Genomic DNA, 24,400 nt, shown 5'->3' with positions numbered 1-24,400 from the left:
TCATGCCTCCAAGCTAACGCTGAATTAAAACAGCATTTTCTTTTATTTAAAATGCCATGAGGTTTTCAGTTAAGTAATATTGGTCTCTGGTATAATCAAATCCTAAACAGTTTGTTTTAAAAAAAATCCAAAACTCTGATAGTGAACTCTACAGCAGCGTCAGGGAGCATAACGTTACTTCTGTGGATATAGTTTGGGCAGGCCATCCCAATCTACATGAGTTATTCAGGCACAGAAAGTTCTGTAATGGTAGAAATTGGGCTTTTTGAAAATAAGGTTGGATTCAGCAGATTAAAGGCCTACAAATTGTACTACTGTAATCTTCTTTCTCGTGGTCACAATTTTCTACTTGCCTAGAGCTTTGGGCGCTGGGATGGATATATTTTTCAACTGGAAGCCAGCATTTTACAAACCATGTTCTTTGGAAACTTGCATCTCGAAATCTTTGTAAAAATCTAGTGGAGGAGGAGGAGGTGGTGGTTTGGGACCTATTAATTTTGAAAGCCAACCCTCTAATCTGTCTGCAACTTTTCCAGTGTGTTAATTTTAATGGGTTCTTACTTTTAAAATGAACTCATCATTTTCAAAGCTCGGGTGACTCATCCTCTCCAGACTAAAATGCCACATGCAAATTTGTTCCTAAATATTACAAAATGTGGAAAACGGAAATTAACCCAGTACTTCAGTCAGTTCTTTTGGGATGACAAAAATTAATTCTGTTCAGAAAACAAGTGACAGCTTTACCAGCTAGGATCAACCAGCTAGGACGACAGAACAGACGCTTCAGGGTCTGCAACTTAGATGATGGACTACAATTCCCACCATTGACCATGTTTGTTGCAAAGTACCAGATTGGGAGGAGGATGTTTCGCAGTGTCATCTATGCATGTGTTTTGATTTTATCTGGGGCTCACTGTTTTGGCACTGAATAAGCTGAAATTTGCTGGCTGTTGTCACCTTGATTTAGTGTCTGGTTTCTTATGCACAGAGACTTGTTTTGTTGCTGTCCCACCAAAGATATGGCAGGAAGAATTATCAGAAGCTTCCTTTTACTATTGTTAACCTTGGACTGGACTTAGGAGAGGGAGGAGCGAAGTTTTTGTTCTTACAGCCTACTAAGTCTTTTCACTTACTGCTCAATTGGCAAAACTCATCTCATTCATGGACTTGCCACCCTTTTCTGTGATCAGTCGGTTGATATTATGTGTTGTGTATCGGTTCTGTTTTCTGCAGTAGGCCTGAAAGGCAGAGAAACTACCCTTTAACAAAAACTGCTAGGTTGCTGTGCTCCTGAACCCAGGAATATCCCAGGCTATGCATAACCAATACTTCTGCTAGCATATTGCCAGCGGAGGTAACTTCTTATAGAAGCAAAACTACAGTGTATCTGTGATTACCGTCTGTGTAAACAGGTTACCCCTTCATATGGCATTAATAGCTGCCTGTGGTTAGATTGTATGCTGTGAACGGAATGAGGTTCATTCACATGACTAAATGTTGTTGGTGATAATCTGTTGCTATCTTGTGTGGTATTAGGTGGCTTAGACTTGTCACAAAGGACTGTGATGGACACAGCACCTAGGCTGAAATGTTTTGAGATTTCAAAACTAATTGTAGGTGTTCCAAGTAAGATACAAATGGGGCAATAATTTAAGTGCCAACCTGAAGGTGACTACTTTCAGAGCTGTATGTGTTCTCTCTGTTTGCCAGCAAACACAGAATCACGTGAGGACAAAACTCAGCATCCTGAAATTATTTATTGGCTGTTTGACTTGCAGAATATATATGTGGACATAGAGATAACCTGTGATTTGGTGGCAGCTTTAAGGGGGTGTCCTTGTTACAAAAAAAAAAGTTTATTAAATTTGACTACCCCTAACAATCCATGCATCAGATGCACACTTTTGTTCCATGGCTGCACTGAAGAGAACTGAATCCATGAGTCTTTACAGTCAATGGAGACAGAGGTGGTATGTGATTTTGTGGTTCTTTTGTTGGGGGGGGGGCAATTATACAATTTCAAGAGGAGCCATTTTATGAAATCTGATATTAAGCACATCTTTTCCATTTTCCTTGCACTGGTCTCCCAGATCACTACCTCTTTCCCAATCATCTGCTCCACTTTCTGTTCAGCTGCTTAGGTACAATCTGAAAAGCACATAGAGATGAAAGGGGAAGTGAGAGAGAGTGTACCTCTTCCAACTTCCCCGTCAGCTCTTTATGCTTTGCAAAGGGGATCAGTGTAACTACCCTTGCCAAAGAGGCAGTGATTGGGCATTGGTAGATCCAGGCCAGGGGCTTTGTAGGCACCAAGGGAGGTCCTCAGGAGTGCCACTGTGCCCATGGCACTGTAATCCCTGGCTCAGCTTAGAGCTACATGGATGGCCCTGAGCAAAGCTTTGTCCTTGTGTCCTCCCTTGTCCCACTGGAGGAAGACTTAAACAAGCCAGTTTTATAAGCCATGGGTTCATGTTTGCTTGTACCGCGACTGTTGTTTTAAACCAGGATTCCTGTTTCTCATGTAATGTTAAGCCCAGGTTCTTTGAAACCAAAGGCAAACTCCACAGATGTCATCTTCCTTCTGGCCATGCAGGGAGGGCGAGTGCTTGGGACTTGTCCATGTGGCACTACACTGTGGTTTACTGTTGCATGTGAACCAGCCAATTAGCTTAAAAGGAGAACGGCATGAACATAGCACAAAAAGGGCAAGTACTCGGCTAAAGCCTTCTTGAATAGCCGGCTTTGCTTCCAATCATCTTAAAAGCACACAGTGCTTGACGGATCTTGCCCGCCAGGCATTTCCCTGTGGTGGGTTCTCCACTTTGCAGCCAACAACCAAGGAACCTAGAGCAAGGCTTCGTGTACTGAATGGAGCATGCAGGGGAAGGAACATAATGGCCTGAAAGATATCTGAGTGCCAATCAGTTTAGAAATCTCCGGATTTATTTATTTGTTTTCAAAAGCAAGTAATAGATCTGAAGGCTTCCAAGATGGGTCTGCATGTATGTGGGTAATATCTAATAACATCTCAGACAGCAGCGGTCTGTCTGAACAGGCTGTCCTTGTCTTTGATCAGCAGCCAGGGTAACACTGCGGACAGAATACATTGGACTTGGAGCAGGAATAAGTCTGTGCAAATCCCCTTGCACCTTTGACACTCTTGGGGTCGTCTTTTTCTTTGGCGATCACTCGTAGCCGAGTAAGATTGTCTTCCATAAACATGGTTTTAACAATGAGTCCATAAGTGACTGTGGAGGCCAATTTTGGATCCACACGTGCTTCCACAGTGGGGACATTGGTTTCCAGGTGGGAGTTGATCACAGTGTGGATTTGCCAAGCGTGCCTTCCTCTTGGCACGTTTCTCCCTTGCGTGCTGAGTTCGAGTGTCTTCAAAGCCCATGACACCTTTGGTAAAGGCTGTTCTCCAACTGGAGTGCTCGCTGGCCAGTGTTTCCCAGTTGTCAGCGTTTATACTACATTTTAAAAGATTTGCCTTGAGAGCATCTTTAAACCTCTTTTGTCGTCCATCGGCATTACACTTTCCATTTTTAAGTTCGGAATAGAGTAGTTGCTTTGGAAGATGATCATCAGACATCCGCACAGCATGACCAGTCCAACGGAGCTGATGTTAAAGAATCATTGCTTCAACATAGGTGACCTTTGCTTCTTCCAATACACTGATACTAGTTCGCCTGTCTTCCCAGGTGATGTGTAAAAAATTTTGGAGACACCATTGATGGAATCTTTCGAGGAGTTGGAGATGGTGTTTGTAAGTGGTCCATGTTTCACAAGCATATAGTAAGGTTGGTAGTACAATAGCTTTGTAAACAGGAAAAACCAAACCGGACAATTACCTGCAACCTCTCAATATTTCTTTACCAGCTTTTCAAACCATTTACAGCAATATAGCTTTGTGCATCTTTAAATAGGGGTAGGAGCCGGGATCGGGTACAAAGCTCTTGGGGTAAGACTGGACCAGTCACACACTCTCGAACTAGGCCATATTGTTGTTCTGAGACTAAAAAGGGTGTATAAATTATCACACCGGTTATAGAATATGAGACCCCACAGGATCTGATATTTTTTCTGTTGAATTTTATAGATGGCTCCGTTAAACGTGTAGCATAAAGAATTAGTTTCATGTGTGGTCATAACAGCAAGCGTTTTGCTGGCCAAAGAAAAGTGGGGTGGGGGGGAGAGATTAAACCATTGCCATTTGTAAAAGGGTGGATAGGAGAAAATGTGAGAATTTGCCAAAGGAATACATCACATTAGAATAAGTGAGAGAGAGAGAGAGAGAGAGAGAGAGAGAGAGAGAGAGAGAGTGTGAGTGAGTGTGAGGGGGAGGTGATGACAGGTTAAGTTTATAATAAAGTGGATCTTCTTTACCGAACGTGGTAAAAACCTGTTGCTTCTTGATTATTATTTTTTTAATACATTGATTTCAGATCTCAGGTATGTGTTAGGTATTTTGCAACTGTTCTAGTTGTGTTGCTGTTTTTGTTGTTATATGGTCAGTTTCGTACCCATCCTTACAGCAATTTTAAAATGCAGTATTAAGAACAGTTTAAAAGAAATTACAGTCCTAGGGCTCTGTCCCTGCTCGTATTGTTTTAATATATGCATTAGAGGTGAATCATACTGATTTATAATGCTTTCTTTATAGGAGTAATTATATATTAGGGAAGAATATGCTCCAAGAGTATTCAACCTCCTTTTGACCGATTGATCTATTTATTAATCTCTATTCTTTCCTTTAAAAAAAAAATACACCCATGTATTTTTATTCTGTTGATTTTTTGCTTAATATATGTAGGATTTTGATCCCCTCTTCTGCCCAGCACTCTGTATAAGCAGCCATGGCTATGTAAAGCCCTTCACTTCTCTTGAGCTATGCTTTGTCTCACCAGCCCTTCTGCTTCAAAACAGTTGTCCAGCATTTGTGGCCGTGATTAAAATACACGAGGATTTAGAGGTAGGATATATACAACAGGTGCACTCTAATGCGTATAAAAATAAGGAAAACCGATCCCGGCTCCTACCCCTATTTAAAGATGCACAAAGCTATATTGCTGTAAATGGTTTGAAAAGCTGGTAAAGAAATATTGAGAGGTTGCAGGTAATTGTCCGGTTTGGTTTTTCCTCCTTGCTTTGGTGTACCTATTGCTGTGAACCACAATCAAGCATGTTGTTTAGTTGTGTCTGACTCTTTGTGACCCCATGGACCAGAGCACTCCAGGCACTCCTGTCTTCCACTGCCTCCCGCAGTTTGGTCAAACTCATGCTGGTAGCTTCGAGAACACTGTCCAACCATCTCGTCCTCTGTCGTCCCCTTCTCCTTGTGCCCTCCATCTTTCCCAACATCAGGGTCTTTTCCAGGGACTCTTCTCTTCTCATGAGGTGGCCAAAGTATTGGAGCCTCAGCTTCAGGCTCTGTCCTTCCAGTGAGCACTCAGGGCTGATTTCCTTCAGAATGGAGAGGTTTGATCTTCTTGCAGACCATGGGACTCTCAAGAGTCTCCTCCAGCACCATAATTCAAAAGCATCAATTCTTCAGCCTTCTTTATAGTCCAGCTCTCACTTCCATACATCACTACTGGGAAAACCATGGCTTTAACTATACAGACCTTTGTTGGCAAGGTGATGTCTCTGCTTTTTAGGATGCTGTCTAGGTTTGTCATCGCTTTTCTCCCAATAAAAGCATAGTTTTGTTTTAAAGCTATAGCTCTATTTTAAAGGAGAGCTTTATTTTAAAGCATAGCTTTGTTTTAAAGGTGGATGTGCAGTGTTGCTAGCGCACAGGACTAATATCTTGCTCCTTGCCTGCTGCTGCACCTCCGAGAGCCAAGCCATGGTTTGCCTTGGCCATTTCATCCAAATATGATGTACAGTGGTACCTCGGGTTACATATGCTTCAGGTTACAGACTCCGCTAACCCAGTAATACTGCCTCGGGTTAAGAACTTTGCTTCAGGGTGAAAACAGAAATCATGCTCTGGCAGCGCAGCAGGAGGAAGAGGCCCTATTAGCTAAAGTGGTGCTTCAGGTTAAGAACAATTTCAGGTTAAGAACGGACCTCCGGAACAAATTAGGTATGTAACCAGAGGTACCACTGTAATGCATTGCTGGGGGTTGAACTAGATCAGGCTTCCTCAACCTCGGCCCTCCAGATGTTTTGAGACTGCAATTCCCAGGACCACTGGTCCTGCTAGCTAGGGATCATGGGAGTTGTAGGCCAAAAACAGCTGGAGGGCCAAGGTTGACGAAGCCTGAACTAGATGACCCCCCAGGTCCCTTTCAACTCTATGATTCTTAGAGGTCATTGTTTGGTTTCCCATGAACAAATGACAAGTGGTAATCCAACATCAAAGCTTTGTTACAACTTATGGTTTGTTTGGAGAGCAAAACCATAGTTTAGCAGGATTGGGCTGTTCTTTTAGCCTTGTGTGCCACCATACTGTGTGTTCACCTTTAAACCATTCAACTATGCTTTAAAACGGTATGGGAACCTGATCGCTTGTTAGATTAGTAGACTTGCAGTTAATATTTCCTACTCATTTGTGCTTCTTAATTTGCCCCTATGCTGATTTGTTTGTTTTTGGTGGAAGGGTTCCCCACTTGTGGAATGCTCTCCTCGTGCCTTTGCTACATATTGTTAGGCGCCAGGCAAAAAACGTTCCTCTTCTCCCAGACCTTTAGCTAATTAAATAATTTGTGGACTTTTAAATGGGGGAGGGGAGGAGGAAGGTATTGCTCCTGTTTGTTATTATAAAATGTACAATTATATTATACATAAATGTATAAATATATTATAAAAATGTTATGCATTTTTGTGTTTTTATATTGTAAACTACCCTGTGATCTTCATGTGAAGGGTGATATAGAATAATAATAACAGTAATAATAATAATTATTAATAAACATAACTCTGGGTTATAGGCAGAAATTAGTTCATGTGGCTTACTTCTTGTTTTAGAGTAGACCTGTGGAGGTTTACAGAATTGGTGGCCTTACCGTCTTAATTCCCATACATCTGAAATGGAGATTATAACCAGTAATTACTTTATGGAGATTATAACATAAATTACGATGCAGAAGCTTAGTGATGCTTAATCCCTTGCATGGAAAAAGAATTAAAGTCATATTTTGCTAGTACTGCAGGGAAAAATACATTAATGATTTCATCTAATGTATTTCCCCTGCAAGTCTATCAAAGTATTACTGCATCATCACGGCTAGTGAACTTTACTACGGCTTTTCAGCAATCTGAAAACAAGCAATACATAAAGCACTTACGAGTAATGTTAATGAAGCCGAATATTGCACTGAACTTGTGGTAGAACCATATTAAGCGCCCGTCCTCCTTTGCTCTGGTGACTTCGAACTGGCTTTGCAAAAGAACTTTCAGTGAACTGTGCATATAAAGGTGGCATAACTATTGTGTTGGAGGTAGAATTATGGGAACACACTTGCCTTGGAGCTTGAAATTGATAAGTACTTCAGTGCAAATAATATATAATTATATATATCCTTTCGCGATGTTCTACACAAGGTACAGCTGTGCAGTCTTTATATGTGTATGTGTGCTTTCTGCATTGGTTAGACTGCTCTCATGACGGATGTAGATGAGAGAGGGAATGAACTTGCACACGGCTATCCAGCGAGTTTATGACTCCTCATGAGCAAACGAAGCAAATATCATTTGGTCTGGAAACCCATTTTCTGCCCAATGTCGTTTAAGCTAAAACATTTTTACGTTAAAATATTCATTTGGTGCATTTCAGTCACTGAGAAGCATACATGCCCAACGGCTGCTTTAAAAAAACCTCCTGCCACCTCCTCCTTCATGCTGGTTCTGAAAAACATTCTGCTTTACTTGATTGTATAAAAGAGGGGGGGGGGGAAACTTGATTATTTTTCAAATACTTTGCACCCACTCTTCATATAAATGATGAGAAGTGCAGTATAATGTCATCCATCACTTACAGGAATGCCAAGTAATTAGCCTAAACGTTTGCAAGGAGGGGGTGGAAATCACTTACCGAGATTAGAAGATGAAACCAGTGCTGAATAAATCTGTGCTTGCCTTTGGGGTGGGGGTTGGGGAATGTAGTGGCCAGTTGCCTTGTTGGCATGCACAGTTCATGCTAGGAGAAGTGAAAATGTTTGCTCTTCACCCACATTGCAAAGAGCTCAATGGTTGAGCACATCCTTTGTTTGCAGAAGACCACAGGTTTGATCCCTGCATCTCCATGCAGAGCTGGGAATGTCCCCTCCTTGAAATCATGGAGAGCTAATGCCAGTCATCTTGGACATTGCTGAGTAAGCTGGACCCAATGATCTGTGTCCCTGCCTCTGCATCAGGGCTATGCTTCCCTCATCTTTCAAAGTGAGGCTAACAACGCCATTTTGGCAACTAACAATTTCCAGAGGGGTTGCCATGTTGGTTTGTTGCAGCAGACACAGCGACTCATCTTGTGCAGCACCTTGAAGAATTTTAATATATACAATTAATGGGTGTTCAGGATGCCCCAAGTCACCTTATGGTGTTTGCTGCACGTGGCTTACATGTCTACCCCTCTGAATCTTGTGAGATAAGACGCTTGTTCTTCTTACTTTTAAGGACTGTAAAACAGAAGTGAGAGACTGACCAAGAAGTGAGAGACTGACCAAGAGCAAAAAGATTGCACACACCCCGTCCCTAAGGGCATCCATCAGGGTGAACATGGTCAATGCAGTCCTCACTGTTGTGTGGTAGGCATGCCTGTGTACTCTTTGTTTCATCATCTTCACAATAAGTTCTGTGTCATTTGAGCTCCAGCCGTTGCCCAACTAATTTCATTCTCCACAACGCTAAGGAGCAATTCAGTATGCTGGAGAGGGCACTTGGCACTGATCTGTTGATGATCAGCTTCCTCCGGCCATTGTGTCATGAGACTGGGACCTAAACTGAATTATCAGGTGCCCTTCAGACCTTGAACTAAAACTTGCATCGGCCCCAGCTAGCATGGGCAATGGTCAGGGCGGATGAGAGTTGGTCCCCTGCCCCAGGGTGGTTGGACTAAACTCCCATCAGCAATGTTCATTGGCCATGATTGCCTGGGCTCATGGGAATTGTAGTCCACAGCCTTCAGAGGTCACCAACTTAGTTACTCCTGTACTAGGTAATGCTGCCCCATATTTGGGATTCAGTTTCCAAGGCTTAGTGCCAAGTGAGTTCTTTTATTTGACATGGGCTTTCGGAATGTTACCTGGTCTTAGCAACACATCTTACTGGCATTACTAGATTTTTGTTTGGAGCGCTTTAATCTTTTGTGCTGTGTTGATGATTATGTGTAAACGCTTCCTAGGTGTTGCTGTGCAATGCAAGTGTGGGGCAGTGCAGCACAAGGAGCTAAAGCTATTTTTCTCTTGGCCTAGGACTGGAGCTTGGCAGGCATATTGGAACAGAAAGCAATAAGAAGCACCTGGTTAGCAACTGATTATTTCAGTTGAGGAGGAGATGAAGGGTCACTGCTGACTGTCTAACTTTGTCTTTCTCCACTGATCTCTGCTTAGGCATCCGTTTATGGTGTCTTGGCTTAAGGATTGGAGCTATTAGCTGATGTGACTAAAAGGAGAGGCTCCTACTGTCCACATTGAGGAGTGGGGCTGAGCCCTTTCCCTGTTTCTTAGAGCTTACAGAGTACTCTGCAGAAGTTTCTGTTGCTGTTCATCCCGGAGGCTTTTTGGGAGTCCTTTGCTTGTGTATTGTACAGTGTTAGAAACTGAGATATGAAAGCTAGGAGCTAAATGGCACCTTCAACCTAGGTCAGAGGCGCCGCAATGGAGCGTCTAGGCATGCTTTTTTAATAAAAAGAATACAGAGCTGAAAATGAATGAACCGTAGCTAAAATCTGATGTTCATTTTTCACATGGTCTAGTCCTCATCTGAAGACTGCTAAAAAACAAGGCCGTACTTACCTTGTCCGCCCCCCTAATATTCTTAATAATATTCTTAATAATAATAGTATTCTTCTCTAGTCTTCAGAGAGTAGCTAGAAGTGGGGAGGCAGAAAAAGGTCCTCTTTTCCTTCTACTCAGCAGTTTTAATCTGAAATCTTAGGCGCAGAGCTCAGAAACTGCTCACATTAATGAAATTCCCTGTTGCAAAACGCATCTAGAACAAGGTGAGTTTCGGACGCTGGTATTGGAATACAGTTGAGCATGATGTGGTTTGGATTGGGGAGTTCACACTAAGAACCAGATTGGCAAATCATGACTGAGGGGCTTAATATCTCAACAATATGTGCACAAACATGCATTTTCCTCTTTCAGCTGGCTAGACTGGCAAATGTGTGTGCCTGTTGGCAGTGGAATGAGTAAAAACTTCCAAATTGATTCATCAGCTTATTTCCGTATTAATCACTCCAGTCTAAAAGCCCATATATCTGTTTAATGTAATTAGATTGCTCAGACTATAGCATTAGCTGGCCCTGAATAGGTATTTAATCCATTTCTTTTGTATTGTGTTGCGTTGGTCACATAAACAGAAAATGCATATATTAATGCAAGCTTGTCATTCATTAAGCTCTCTCCTTTCATCAGCATCAGGAAAAAAATTATTTGGCTTTTAAAAATTATTTCAAGCACAGACCTTCCTGTTTGCAATTCTAAAGAAAAGCTAGCATGGTGCAATACAATGACAGTTCCAAATGGAATGTCACAAGATGTCAATATATATTTTTAAAACCAGGTGAGAGGTTTGTGGAACAGGGCAAGCTGAGGGTGCTTTAAAAAATAATAATAGTGTTTATTCCAGGATTTCAAATTTGTTTATTAGCAATACACTTACGGTACATGACATTCCTGTTTCTTATGCAAGCGGACAGGAAATGCATGTAAGCAGTCTCTTTGTGAACCATTTCAGATGTATTTCTGAAGGTCCCCTTTTCATTTTTCAGGACGAGAGGAGAGAGAAGTGGGAGGTGAAAGGAAGCAAAGATATTCAGATCTTGAGAAGTTTGCCTGCTCTTCTTTCGAGTGAAGAATAGTTCAGAAGTTTGTTGTCACCAGCCAGATAACTTTTCAAACAGTGGCTGTTGAGATACCGGAGTGAAAAAACCAAACCATTTGGCTTGTCTCTCCAGTCCAGTCCGATCTGATGTAAATTTTGCTGCTGACTTTATTGGCAGCCTGGATACCAGTAACATTCATGTATCCTCATATATACAAGCTGTACTCCTCCTTCTGTGCTAGTCAGCATTTCCTAGCAGGCGTTACCTTGACCGTTCACAGTTTGCTTCCTTCTTTCCATGTTATTGAGTCTTTTCTGACCCACCATTTTGAGGGTTTCTCGCTGTTTACGTTGCTCCACCTCCTCCTCCGTACGTCAGCATCCCTTCTTGAAGAAGAACTTTTTTTTTAAGCGGGTTGGAAGCCAAGTGACTAGCCAGTAAGCTCCTCTGATCCGCTGAGCTGGAAAAAGCATGCCGTGTGCAGCAGCTGTTTCGCCCCTTTCATCTGTAACATGGGTGTTGTGCTGCTGTTTCCTTTCTTGTTTCTCTATCAGCTGAGTCAGCTCCTGCTCCTGCTGTCGGCTTTGCAGCCACTATGAGACGAAGGAGAGACATTTTTTGATCCCGAGGTGCTCAAATAGCCGTGGAGATTAAAGGTTTCTCTTTCCAGAGGTTAAGTAAGGGAGGAAGAGTAACCTAATTCTCCACTGAGGGTGTTGTGGCCCTGGGCTGTGGTCCTCAAGTAGCGAGAGAAACAAGCCATTGTCTTATATTGGCTCGGATTGCTGATGTGATGCATTAAATGTGTCGGTGTCAGAAACATAAAGAACTATGGATTCAAAAGGCAGAAGGAAAACCAAAACGGCAATTGCGATCTGTGCCGTTGTTTGGTAGTGGAGGGATTCAACAGTTGCTAACAGACATGCTGAATATTAACTATCTAAATATTAGCAGTTCTTTGGTTGTGCATGTGCATTGTAGTCTGGATTTTTGCTTTGTGAGCTGCCCATGTTCTATTTGGGGCAGCAATAGAAATAATATTTTTTGAAAAATAGTAGTAGTAGTAGTAGTAATAATAATAATAATAATAATAATGTGGGCTGTCTATTATATAGATAACAACTATGCAACAAGATCAAACCACATTCAAACAGAAAGAAGCACGTGGAATTTGGGAGGCAAGGTCTTACAAGATGCACCAGTATTAATAGGGGTCTCAGCTAATGGACATGCCATACTTTCAGCAGGAACTGCAAAGCTGAAGAGCTGTGGCCAAGACACAAGTTTACAGCCTAATTACACTATATGTGAGAAACATTCTTCAACCCCAACCTCCCTGACTGTTCTTCATGGTAGAGTTCCATAGCCGCAGGCCAAGGCATCAAGAGCAGCATGACCTTTTTGTGGGCGGAGGTAGAAGATGAGCAATCTATTTTAGAAACGAATCTTTGAAGAGGAGACTTTTGGCTTCCTGTTTTCTGTCAAAGGAACAGGCGTCGCTGCTGAAAGGCCTCTATTCCACTGTATTTGTGACATGTGCATGCGTGTACTTACACACACAAACACATACTCAGAGTAGACCCATTGAAGTTAATGGACACGACCAACTGAGCTTTATGAATTTGAGTGGGTCCTACTCTGAGTAGAATTCAGCTGGCTGCGACCTCCTGGTTTTATAGCTCAGTGAAAAGTGAGTTCAGAGCAGGAGGTGATCACAGAAGACAGGTAAATAAAGGAGTGGGGTGGGAGAAAAGCAGTGTTTGTCTGTGAGGAGGGATGAGTATATATGGTTGGGATTCCTCGGGGTTTGATTTTATCCCCTGTGCTGGTTAACATCTACATGAAACCGCTGAGTGGTGTCATCTGACGAATTGGAATACAGTGGTACCTCGGGCTACAGACGCTTCAGGTTACATACACTTCAGGTTACAGACTCCACTAACCCAGAAATATTACGTCGGGTTAAGAACTTTGCTTCAGGATGAGAACAGAAATCGTGCAGCAGCGGCGCAGCAGCAGCAGGAGGCCCCATTAGCTTAAGTGGTGCTTCAGGTTAAGAACAGTTTCAGGTTAAGAACAGACCTCCAGAACGAATTAAGTTCTTAACCCGAGGTACCACTGTACATTGTCAGCAATATGCTGGTGATACACAGCCCTACTTCTCCTTGACATCTACAGGTGAGGCAATGGATGTGCTGGTCTTGCCTCGGTAGTGGACTGGATGAGAACCGACAAGCTAAAGCTCAATCCACGTAAGACTGAGGCATTATTAGTGAACAGTTTCTAGACTGGATGGAAGAGAGATGGCCTGCTCTTTATGGGGTTGCACACTCTCCAAAGGGGGGGATGCAGTTTGGGGGCGTTCTTCTAGGTCCATGGCTGTTGCTTGAGGCTCAGGTGGCATGGAGCGCCTTCCATCAGCACACACTCGCCCTGGTGAGAACACATGAGTATCTACGTCCCCTATATGGTGGGAGGCCACTATATTTTCATGGCGTTATGTGGTCACATATATACTTGGTTTTTAAATTGGGTTTAGGTCACCTATAGATGCCAGGTTTTTTTGTATGTAGCTGATTGAATAGACCTAGGGGTGTCTACCAAAACAGTAGCATCTTTACCCTTCCCTTAAAACTATGAAAACTGTATATTCTACAAGATCAAAAAAAGAGTCCTGTTTACTATATGAATATATGTACCATGCGTTTCCCTCTTACCTTGGCAAGTGGTTTCTCCGGCATGCTTTTCAAGTATAAATTGATGTAAATTATATTTCTGTTTGCCTTTATACTCTCCTCCTAGGCTTGTAGACTTGCTTCCTTCTACTAGACTAACAATTTTGCAGTTGGAAAGGTGGACGGTTCACTTTATCCACCCGGCTTATTAAATCTTCATGCTGGTGGTTAGATGTGTTCTCAAGTTTCAGGGCCAACAGGGATTTGAGGTAATCTCTCAATCATTCTTTGGGACTTAGTAAGTGATAATGGTACATGCAGATGAAAAGCGAATTAAGAGGAGGGAACAAGCTTAGTTGCAGGGTACAGTGGTAAAGGTGTGTCGACATGGTCTGGAGGGTGAAATCTGCAGGGAGGAATGTCATGGGAGTTGTGTGATCTTCCAAAGAGGATTCTTCTATATTTAGAGATGCAAGTCCTTGCTAGTTGCTTGTACTTGGCTCTGCAAACAGGGTTGGAGCTCTGCAAACAAACACACTCTCATTTCACAAGCCTACCAACTGCGGGCTGTCTAACTTGTTTTGCCCACAAGTCTTAATTTTCTTGGTATGGGGAAAAGGGGGAGGGGCACGCTCTGCATTTCGGTCCAGTTTGTCCTAACGTTCTTGAGCCTTTAACACATTGGTGTAAATCAGGGTTTCCTAAACTTGGGTCTCCAGCTGTTTTTGGACTACAGTTCCCATCATCCCTGACCACACATCCCGCTAGCAAGGGATGATGGGAGTTGTAGTCCAAAAACAGCTGGAGACCCAAGTTTGGGAAACCGTGGTGTAAATGATACAGCAGCAGTGCATTACTGCAAGACACACCAAGGCCGCCAGTGAAGGCATGGCTTTGCTTGGTCACTAAACTGAAAGGATTCTCACTTGCTTGGATTATCGCTGTGCCTGCTCTTCTGCCGCTTGTGCAGCAAAGATAAAGGGCGTAAATGATAGGAAACTGCTTTCTATCATTGCACTGACTAGCCGTGGCTCTCCAGGATTTCAGATTTGTGCTTTTGCAGCACAAATTTTCGCTCTGTAAGTCAGTATGCAGCAGGACGTTAGGCGAATCCATGGGGGGGAAAACAAGAATACTTGAAGATTTAATGGTAGGTGGCCTTGTCTGAATTAGCCCTTGGAAAACCTTCAGTCTTGCAAGCATGCTTCTTGAGAAGTGAATTTTGGACCTAGTAACAAATTCCTTATTTCTCATGGCATGCCCGTTCTGCATAAGCTGTCTTTCGAACCTTAAACTGAAATGCTTGGAATTGTAGGCAGTGCTTCTTATTACCTCTAATAATGTGATTATCTTCCTCCTTCTTGAAGATTGGGTTGGAAGCTATGCCCAGCCAGCAGTACTCCCCTCGAAAATTAAGCAGAAGGACATTTACCCCATCCAAGCCTCCTCCAGCAGAGCAGATTATTTCTGGGCTATAACATTTTTGCAGTCTCCCTTCTCTGTACTATTTTTTAAATTCTACTGGTTCTTCTTTCTCCCCGCCCACTCCCATTTTTTTGGTATAACTTTTTTCACAGATATGCTAGCACCTTTATTTTCCTGAATCTCTAGATCTCTTTTTTCTAACTTCAGTATAAGATATATTCAGTCTTCATCATTTGTTAATCATATCTGACTTTTTCTTGGTGCCATTTGCTACCTGAGATTCTTAAACTGGTTTTGAAGATTTAAAAAATGAGCACTCCATTGTGCGGCTTTTGTTCCTTTCCAAAGAAAAGAAAAGTTTTTCTTAGAACCATTTTCTTAGAACCATTTAGATCTATTCTGATAATTCATTTGAGAAAAGTACAGTGTGTGATTGTGCAGATTGCAATGTGCATCGGAGAGAACAGGCTTCTGTGAAGGAGCAAGTTTAATAAAACATACATGGTGTCTCTTTGAATCACCGAGATCCAGAATAAATAGCACCTTTAAGTAAGCAGTCATGCTTATCTGAGTCGGACAATGTGTTCATGTGCATATAAGGCGTTTTTTTCATCAAACTTGTCTCTAGCCCTCATTGAATCTTTCAGGCCTTGGGTAACTTGCAACTTTAAAGGTAAAGGGACCCCTGACCATTAGGTCCAGTCGTGGATGACTCTGGGGTTGTGGCGCTCATCTTGCTCTACTGGCCAAGGGAGCCGGCCTACAGCTTCCAGGTCATGTGGCCAGCATGACTTAGCCGCTTCTGGCGAACCAGAGCAGCACACGGAAACGCCGTTTACCTTCCCTTCGGAGCGGTACCTTTTTATCTACTTGCACTTGACATGCTTTCGAACTGCTAGGTTGATAGGAGCTGGGACCGAGCAACGGGAGCTCACCTCGTAATGGGGATTCAAACCGCCAGCCTTCTGATCAGCAAGCCCTAGGCTCTGTGGTTTAACCCATGGCGCCACCCGCGTCCCAACTTGCAACTTACCTAGCCCTAAATAAAACTCCTTGGCTGCAATTTTGCTGAAGTTGCTTTGAGGGGTGTGCAGACTGAGCTTTTTCATTGCCATGCAAGGCTGTTTCAGACCTCCCCTTCCACATACCTGGCAGTGGGAAGTAAATGTATATACAGGCTTGTGGTTTGCTAACTGTGATGTAAGCCATACTTCCTGAGTTTCCTCACCCCTTCCAATGACTACGTAGATACCTCAGAGGAAGATTGGGGTATACTTGTATGATTCCCACCCCCTAATTTGTATGAGTTGCTACGTATGTATCAAATTTAAACTCATCATACAACCAATGGTCCAGTCTGCATTTCACAGTAAACTATAGTTTACCATAGTGTACTTTGGTGCGTTTGACTCCTCCCCACATGGAGGAAACATACCATGATCCCTGACTTAGTGCTATGCCCAAACCATGATGTACAAACCAAGAATAAACCCTGGCTACAGATTACTGCTTGGGAACTCAGGGGGAAACAACATGGCCAGAATAGGTCCATGCAGAGTTTACTGTGACATGCAAACAAGGCCAACGTATTTTAGAAAAACAGTGTATTGTACAAATAAATGTCTGTGCTTTGTAACCTCTCCCTCAAATTGAGACTTGAAACATTGACCTAGCTTTGAAAAATGAAGTTTAGAGATCACAGCTTCGTTCTTGGAAGTTCCTGCAGCTTTCTGACTTGTAGATTTTGGTACTTCCTCTGTAGAGCATAACTTGATATAGAAGGAAGATGGATACGTACTTTGGACTACTGCTGTGGCAAAGCAATCAAGAGAACTTGTACAAATGCGGAAGGTCTGATGTTTTTGCACCATTTCAGAATGCACGGGGGTGAAATTATTGATTTAAATGTTCTTCCATGTCTTGGTTTTCTGCTAATCGGACATTTAAGCTTTCTATGTGGAAAAACAACCACTTGGACAGTGAGGGCACTTGCCCTTAGTTGCATGAAGCTTCAAGTGATTTATACAAAAAGTGAGATATAGTTTGGTTTCTTCAAAAAAACAAAACAAAAAAACAAGAGAGAAACATCATGTTGTATACTGAGATGCACTTTGAAGATTGTGTCCCATTCCAAGTTTTCATGGCACAAACACTGTCTGTCCTTAGCATGCCACCAAAGGAGACTTACTCTCTTACACGGGAACAATGAAATATGTGCCAATGGCTCAGTCCCTACCCTTTTCCCGTTTTGTGTGACTCTGGTTTTATTATTGGATTATTCAAATTTGTATGCTACAGGAATCTCAGGCGGTCCTTGAGGTATTGTGGTCCTGAGCCATTTAGATCTTTCCAGTTCAAAACAAGTTAGGCTATCCCTGCCCAGATAGGGCTGCAACTGGACCACCAGCCCAAACTGATGGAAGACCACCAGCCAAAACTGATGGAAGTCACCACTGAGACCACCTGAGCCTCAAGTGACAGTAAAGTTTCCAAGCTGTTTCCTTGAGCAATCCCCATCAAGAGCAGGTCACCTCCCATCCATTCTTATCCTGCCAAATGAGGGGCTTGTGTCTCCATTTGGTTTTGCTGTATTCCTACCTGCTACGGAAAAATAGTATGGGAGCAGCTCATGCCTCGGAAATTGCCTAAGACTTAGGTAGTCAGGCCATTGTTCCATGTAGATCTATGTTGTGTACATTGACTAGCAGCAGCTCTCCCAGTTTTCAGCCAGGGTCTAGTGTAGCCTTACCTGGAGATACTGGGATCCTGGGATCTTCTGCATGCAAAGCAGATGTTCTACCACTGAACTAAGTCTCTTACCTTTTGTTTGTGTTCGTCAGTAACCCATTTACACATTTACAAGGCGGGCAAAATTTTCATGTTTCCAGGAATACACTTCCTCTATCTCCTCATCATTGCCAACAATCATGTGAAATAGATCCCTGTCTATTTGTCAAAGGTCAGGTAAATTGTTAGTAGCCAGATCCAAGCCCAGGGCTCATTGAATTTCTCAAACTAAAATGCTGTCCAAGTTCTGTTTTCTGCAGAACACTTATGAGAAATGTTCTATCTTTGCGAAAACGAGAATGCTTCCCCCTCTTTCATTAGCCCGAGCTTATTTTTAGTTGCAAAACATTAAAAAACAGAGTTTAAATAGATGCAAAGCTTATTTTAAAATCTTAGGATAAATATTTTAAATATAGGGTGAATATTTCATTGTGTCTGTGAAAGAGAAATATAATCTGGAGATAAGTATACGAATTTCAAATGAATTGCATGTTACGAGGTTGAAAGTATAGCTAAGATTACATCTACAAGAGGTTACACTTAGGTGTAATTAATATTGGATGCTTAGGTAATTAGAAATGATTATATTACACTATGCTATGTTACATTATATGTATTCTGCACGAAGACGTCCTTAATGTATGAACTAAAAGCTTTAAAAATAAACTTTTGTTGTTGTTTTAAAAGTACTCCTGTATCTTCTTTTTTAATGTGCAGCCCATAGTTCATTGGTCAGAAAGGCACAATCACAGCAAACCATTAAGAGTGGTTTACTGTGTCATACAAACAAGGCCTGTATGTGCAAGCCAGGAATCATTATTTGAAATTGACTTGTTGCGTTATGAAGCTAGTTTGTTTAACCAATGAGTTGATTTCAAACCACAGTTCCTGATTCATCTGCAACAAGTCAGAAATTGGGGAAAGTAAAACCGAACTGTGGTTTGTTACTCTTGACTGGAGAAGTACTGAAACTCAAGACTTTGCTTGGCCTCACAGAGACTTGATGATATATCTTGGTTTAACATTATGTACAGACCAGGGCAGTGTGCATTCAGATTGTTTCCACTACATTTTAAATGTCTGTACCTTCATTCAAAGTAATATTGACACCCCATAGCAGAAACAGGATTGCTCTCTCTAGGCTTAGAATAGAAACTTTGGATCCTGATATAAGGTCAGTAAAGAACACTCTTTACTGGAACGATAGATCATTTTTCGGTTCTTCTTCTTGCCAAAAAGAGAACTTAAAAGGAAATGCAGTACTTCCCAGTTCTGATTCCCAGACATCCTTTTATTTGTTGATTTGGAGTAAAGCCACAATGCCAAATAATCCTGTTTAACTTTTAATGGTCAGGAAAATGTAAATGTAAGCATACAGCTTTCCTACACGATTTTCTTGAAAAGACTGATGATAATTTATTTCTCATATCCCGCTCATCTGACTGGGCTGCCCCAGCCACTCTGGGCAGCTACCGAAGACAAATAAATTTTGGGGTGACACAAAGTGTTTTGCAACTGTTCTGCTCAGTTGAAGGGACACAACCATTTAACCACTCGGACAGCAATAATAAACTGGCAACAATAATTAACACAACAAATTGCAAGCTAGAGTTGCTAATAGCCAAGTTTCCTCTTCAGCTGGAGACCATAGGTCTGATTCTTCATGAAACTCTGAAATTAGTTGGGTTATTAATCCCTCCCTTTAATAATTTAAATAGTTTTAAGGTGAATGTTTGGCTTTGCAGCTACTACTCTATAACTTATTTTTTGGGAATCACCAGCTCTGTGCTGGTGTTCTGATAGTTCCTTTTATATTGGGTTTACATCTACCCTTCGTATCCACATACCTTTGAGGACATTACTGTTTAAGTATCTTTTGGAATGATGGATCTGCCCAGTGTCTTTTCCTAACCAGGATTATACCTAGATAAATATTAGGAAGCTTCCTTGGACTTGCTTATTCCTTTCCCAGTCATTGTGGAGAGATGGAACATGTGAATCCAAGGCTCACTACAGATCTGTCCAAGGGCTATTGTCCAGGAGAGGGGGAAATATTGGCAAAATGAAACTCTGAGATTAATGTGGCAGAGGCTGCAGAACATTGCTTTAAAAATAATAATCTTGAGACATTAAGTGTGCAGTCCAATGATAGTCTTGCAGTCTGTCTTTGGTTAAGGAAAATATGGTAAATTGTGCTGTCAATACACGGTGCCATGATGATGATGATGATGATGATGATGATGATGATACAAAATAAAGGAATATGCTATATGTGCATTACTATTTATTATTAATTTAGCTCTACAGTTTAGTGTCTTAGTTTTAAGTCTATATATATAGAACATCTTCTCTTGGCCTGAAAACGACAACGAATTGTATACAAAAGAAATGGCCCCATCTAGATACAGTTTTTGTCAGACAAGTTTAAGCCTGCGGTTCTCCTGAATAACATTTTTGTCGAATGAAGCAGTGAACTTCGGAAGTCAACATTGTCTGAAAGCACAAGTATAGATAAACAAATTTATAGGACGTGCATAATGAAACATGCCTGGCTTCCATTAGCTGATACCGAGGCATGAACATTTTACACATTTTCTCCTTTCTGAGCTATTTCTTCTGGCTAAAATTACATTGAAATAAATAAGCACTCTGCCTCGCTATATCAAAAATTAAAATCTTTATCCTTTTTGTTTATACCTTTTAGAGCAGACTTTTCTGTCTGCATTCTGAAAGTGGATTGCAAAACTGGAAATTAAAACTATAACAACATCATAAAACAGTAAAGCGCAACGAACACGGGGCCTTGGGTATAGTTTAAAGCCAAAGAGCTATCATTCTACATAAATCAGCAACCAGTTATTAAAAAGCATGAATAAAAATAGCATAAGTGCTGGCTTGTGGATCTCAGTTATTGTGTTGGCCACCACCCTGTCTTTTGACAATATTGCACAAGGCAGACTCCTTTGAGTAGGATTTCCCTGTTCTTCCTATATACATAAGAAATATCAGTCCATTATGCTGGCAGTACCTATCGCTGGAGGAAGCCATTCACTGATGGTACATTGCGAAAGTAAGGGGTATGAGGAAGGCCGGGTGGAGTTTGGAGCTTGTTGAGGCAGAAGTGAGAGTTGTCCATTGGCTAGTTGCACTTCCAGTGCATTATCTTTGCAGAAGAGCGTATGCAAGTTCAAATGCTTCCAACAAGTAAATATCGTGCCCAAAACAACTGCTCCCATTGACACGCATGGAGGCAAGGGGTTGCATCCAACTAAGTCATGACCTCCTCTGAGCAAATTTGGGGGAGTGCAAGGGGTGCACAGAGGGAAGGGAGGTCCCACTGCACAAGTAAAAATCATTCTACTCCATTCAGTGACTTAGTTGGGTGCAGTTCTAGGATCCAGAGCGGTTCTTCAGCTAATCATGACACAACACCAGAGCTTGCACTCCTTAGACTAGGAACTCGGATTGCATATATCAAGTTGTGCGACACAAGGCCATATCCCTTTGTTCCCATGCCTAGAGAACGCACAGATGGTGCAGAAGCAGTGTTTAGTTGTTTGTGTACCCAGCAGCCAGGGAGAGGAAAGAACAAGTGAGTAATGTTATCTTCTCAGACCCCGTACAGATACCTTGTCTTGGGGCAAACGCCAACCAGAACCTCAACTCCACGATTGAAACAGGGTCTTCAAGGACAAGGCATGCACAAAGGGTAAGCAAACAGAGAGGCCATCTCTCTTTACTCCTAGGTCACAAAGGGTGTCCCCCTGCCGCAAGACCCCATGTAGCTGGCATAATGGTGTGTGGGGTTGTTTATGAATGGGTGTGTACACTATACATAAAGAGTTTCTTGGGGCCCTAAACTCCCAAATGTATGCACGATCCTACAATACACCAATGAAGGCATAACCACCTTTGTTGGGAGAACGCCAATCATTGATGGTATAATTCAGGACTTGTTTTTCTTTACAGGTTATGAGCTGAAGCACATGGAACAGGGCAAGTGTTAAGCTGCATGCAATGTTCTAGTGCAGTACTCTGTGCTGGATAGGTGGGTATTGTTATGATGACTACATTATCTCCCCATAGTGAACCCCCAGGCATAGATGTCAGGGGCTAATGATTTGCACTTGGAAGATGCAAAACTAGTCAACTGGCAGTGGAATGGCTCCTGAATAATAACACACTTTCTCACCAATCCACAATAAACATTTAGTCATCTTATTTGCTGCAGCTGCTTCTCATTATCTCCCCATATCTGTCTCATCTCCCCTCAGGCAACCATTTAACATGCATCAAGGCAAAGTGTTTTCCTACCATCCCATTCCCCATGCCATGCAGATGCCTGAGAGGCCTACAACAACAACAGCATTTAGCAGGAGGGAAGCCAGCTATTCTTCTTTGGGATTGCCACCTTTTCCGTCAAGCAGGGCTCCTGTGCCTTTCCAGGATGCTGGACAGACAGCATGATGTGGAGAATGGAAACAGCTGTCCCCTGCTGATTTTCTGTGGGTTTCAAAGGCACAGCAGGTCTGCATAAACCAAAGAATGGGCAGCCCTGCTCATCTGAGTTGACTTCAGAACTCCTTTGGCAACGGATGCTGCTCAATAAAAGTTGTGACTATTTCATCTGTGTGTCTGTTCTCAAAACTACTCTTAGTTATTCATCCTGGATGGCTTCATGATAGGGCAGTGGGTTTTCTACCAACAAACCCCATCAAGGTTGAGAGTCTCCATCTTCTCCATGACCTGGTCCTTGGTCCATGGTCCATGTTACTCATCCTGGATGGCTTCATGGTGGACCAGTAGATTTTCTACCATCATACCCCATCAATACTGAGAATCTGCATCTTCCCTATGACCTTGGCTCTGGCTATCACGTTCTGTGGGTCTGTCTTTCCATCCCTTTTTTCTGGTAATCTACCCAGATTGAACTAGGGATGTCACAAAGCCTAAGCCTCTGATTTTTCACTGAGATACAGCGCTCCATACGGTCTCTAGGGTCCCTGGATGTGATGTTTGGGATAGAGGCGAAGGGAAGGGTGTGTGGTGGCTCTTGGGAGACTACAAAGTTCCCATTATGGGTCTTGCCTGTCTTTTCTTTGCTTCTGTGACTATATGGTTATGCTGTTGCTTTGTGACATGGAAGGCATGCCTTTCCATAATTATTGCCATAGACTGTAAGCATTGCCACATTGCATGCCCCAAAGGTGGGAACTCAAACACACATCCCTTGCCTTTCTTTTGTGTTGTCTTACCAGTTGTGTATCTGGCAGCTCGTGGGTGCTGCTTAAATGTCAATTCTTCCTCATGTGGTTCCCTATCCCATGGGGGAGTAAAACTTTTGCTTCCCCTTCCACAGACACCCATAGATGTGTTCTGCACAGTATTCCTAGCTTAGAGTGTGCAGAATCGTTTCGGTGGGTGGGACTTGTAATCCTTTTCCTCAGTATCCTCAGAATTTCAAACATGTGCTTCCTGGATGCTGTTGTGATGGTCAGTCTCTGATGGGGCAGGTGCTGTTGTCTATTCCTGCAAGTGTGCCTGAGTCGATAGCTGTCGTTCCTGATGGTACCATGGGGGTGTGGTTTCTCAGTGCACTGTGGTTTCTGGTGACACTGTGGGAGTGTTGGTTGGTGTTGGCAGGTTGTTGTATTGGCAGCTGTTCCCTTTTGACTTTGCTCTTGGTTTCCAGGGGTGCAAACATTTTCTAGCAATGTTTTAAGTCCTTGTGGTGCAGCAGCCAGCATAACAGGGACATAGGATTTTGACCTGCAGCCAAGCTCTCAATTTCCCATAAACTGTGCTCCTTGATACAGAATGATGTTACTTCTTGCCTGTCGCTGACTCTGCTAGCCAGGGTTTGAATTGTTGTCTGTGTTGATGTTTCACCCTTGATAGCGCCTGAGATGGATCTCTCCTGTTCTGGAAGGCTGTTAATTTCCTAATTGGCTCCATCTTTTCCCTTACCTCTGCATAAAAGGTAAAGGGACCCCTGACCATTAGGTCCAGTCGTGAGCAACTCTGGGGTTGCGGCGCTCATCTTGCTTTATTGGCCGAGGGAGCTTCCGGGTCATGTGGCCAGCATGACTAAGCCAATTCTGGTGAACCAGAGTAGCGCATGGAAATGCCATTTACCTTCCCGCCGGAGTGATACCTATTTATCTACTTGCACTTTGACATGCTTTCGAACTGCTAGGTTGGCAGGCGCTGGGACCGAGCAACGGGAGCTCACCCCGTCGTGGGGATTTGAACCGCTGACCTTCTGATCAACAAGTCCTAGGCTCTGTGGTTTAACCCAGAGTGCCACCCGTGTCCCTTTGCCTCTCTGCATACTGGTACCTAAAACCTGGCAAGCTACCTCTTCACTCTTCCCCACTCCCGCCATTCCATTACCACCCAATTATAAGAGTTTTCAAACTTCCTCAGTGAATCCCTCCCAAAAATGAAGGAGACAGGGGAGGGATGGGATTTGGTTTGCAAAAAATTGCTCTTTCCCAGGCAGTGCTCTGGCAGATGA

General features: G+C 42.6%; 1 protein-coding gene and 1 long non-coding RNA gene across 3 annotated transcripts in view; both read left to right on the top strand.

Moving 5' to 3' along the window:
* PTPN1 (protein tyrosine phosphatase non-receptor type 1) overlaps nucleotides 1–24,400 on the top strand; it is an 88,932-nt gene that overhangs the window by 10,083 nt on the left and 54,449 nt on the right. The window lies entirely within an intron of this gene.
* On the top strand, nucleotides 21,673–22,507 carry LOC309373210. The gene is made up of 2 exons (XR_014169843.1): nucleotides 21,673–21,931; nucleotides 22,158–22,507. It is a non-coding gene; the product is annotated as an uncharacterized lncRNA (long non-coding RNA).

The sequence above is a fragment of the Podarcis melisellensis genome (genome assembly GCF_964234715.1).
Source record: "Podarcis melisellensis genome assembly, chromosome: 6".
NCBI classification, from domain to species: Eukaryota; Metazoa; Chordata; class Lepidosauria; order Squamata; family Lacertidae; genus Podarcis; species Podarcis melisellensis.
Note: the sequence above shows the minus strand (reverse complement) of the source record. Positions and strands in the feature narration are given on the sequence as shown.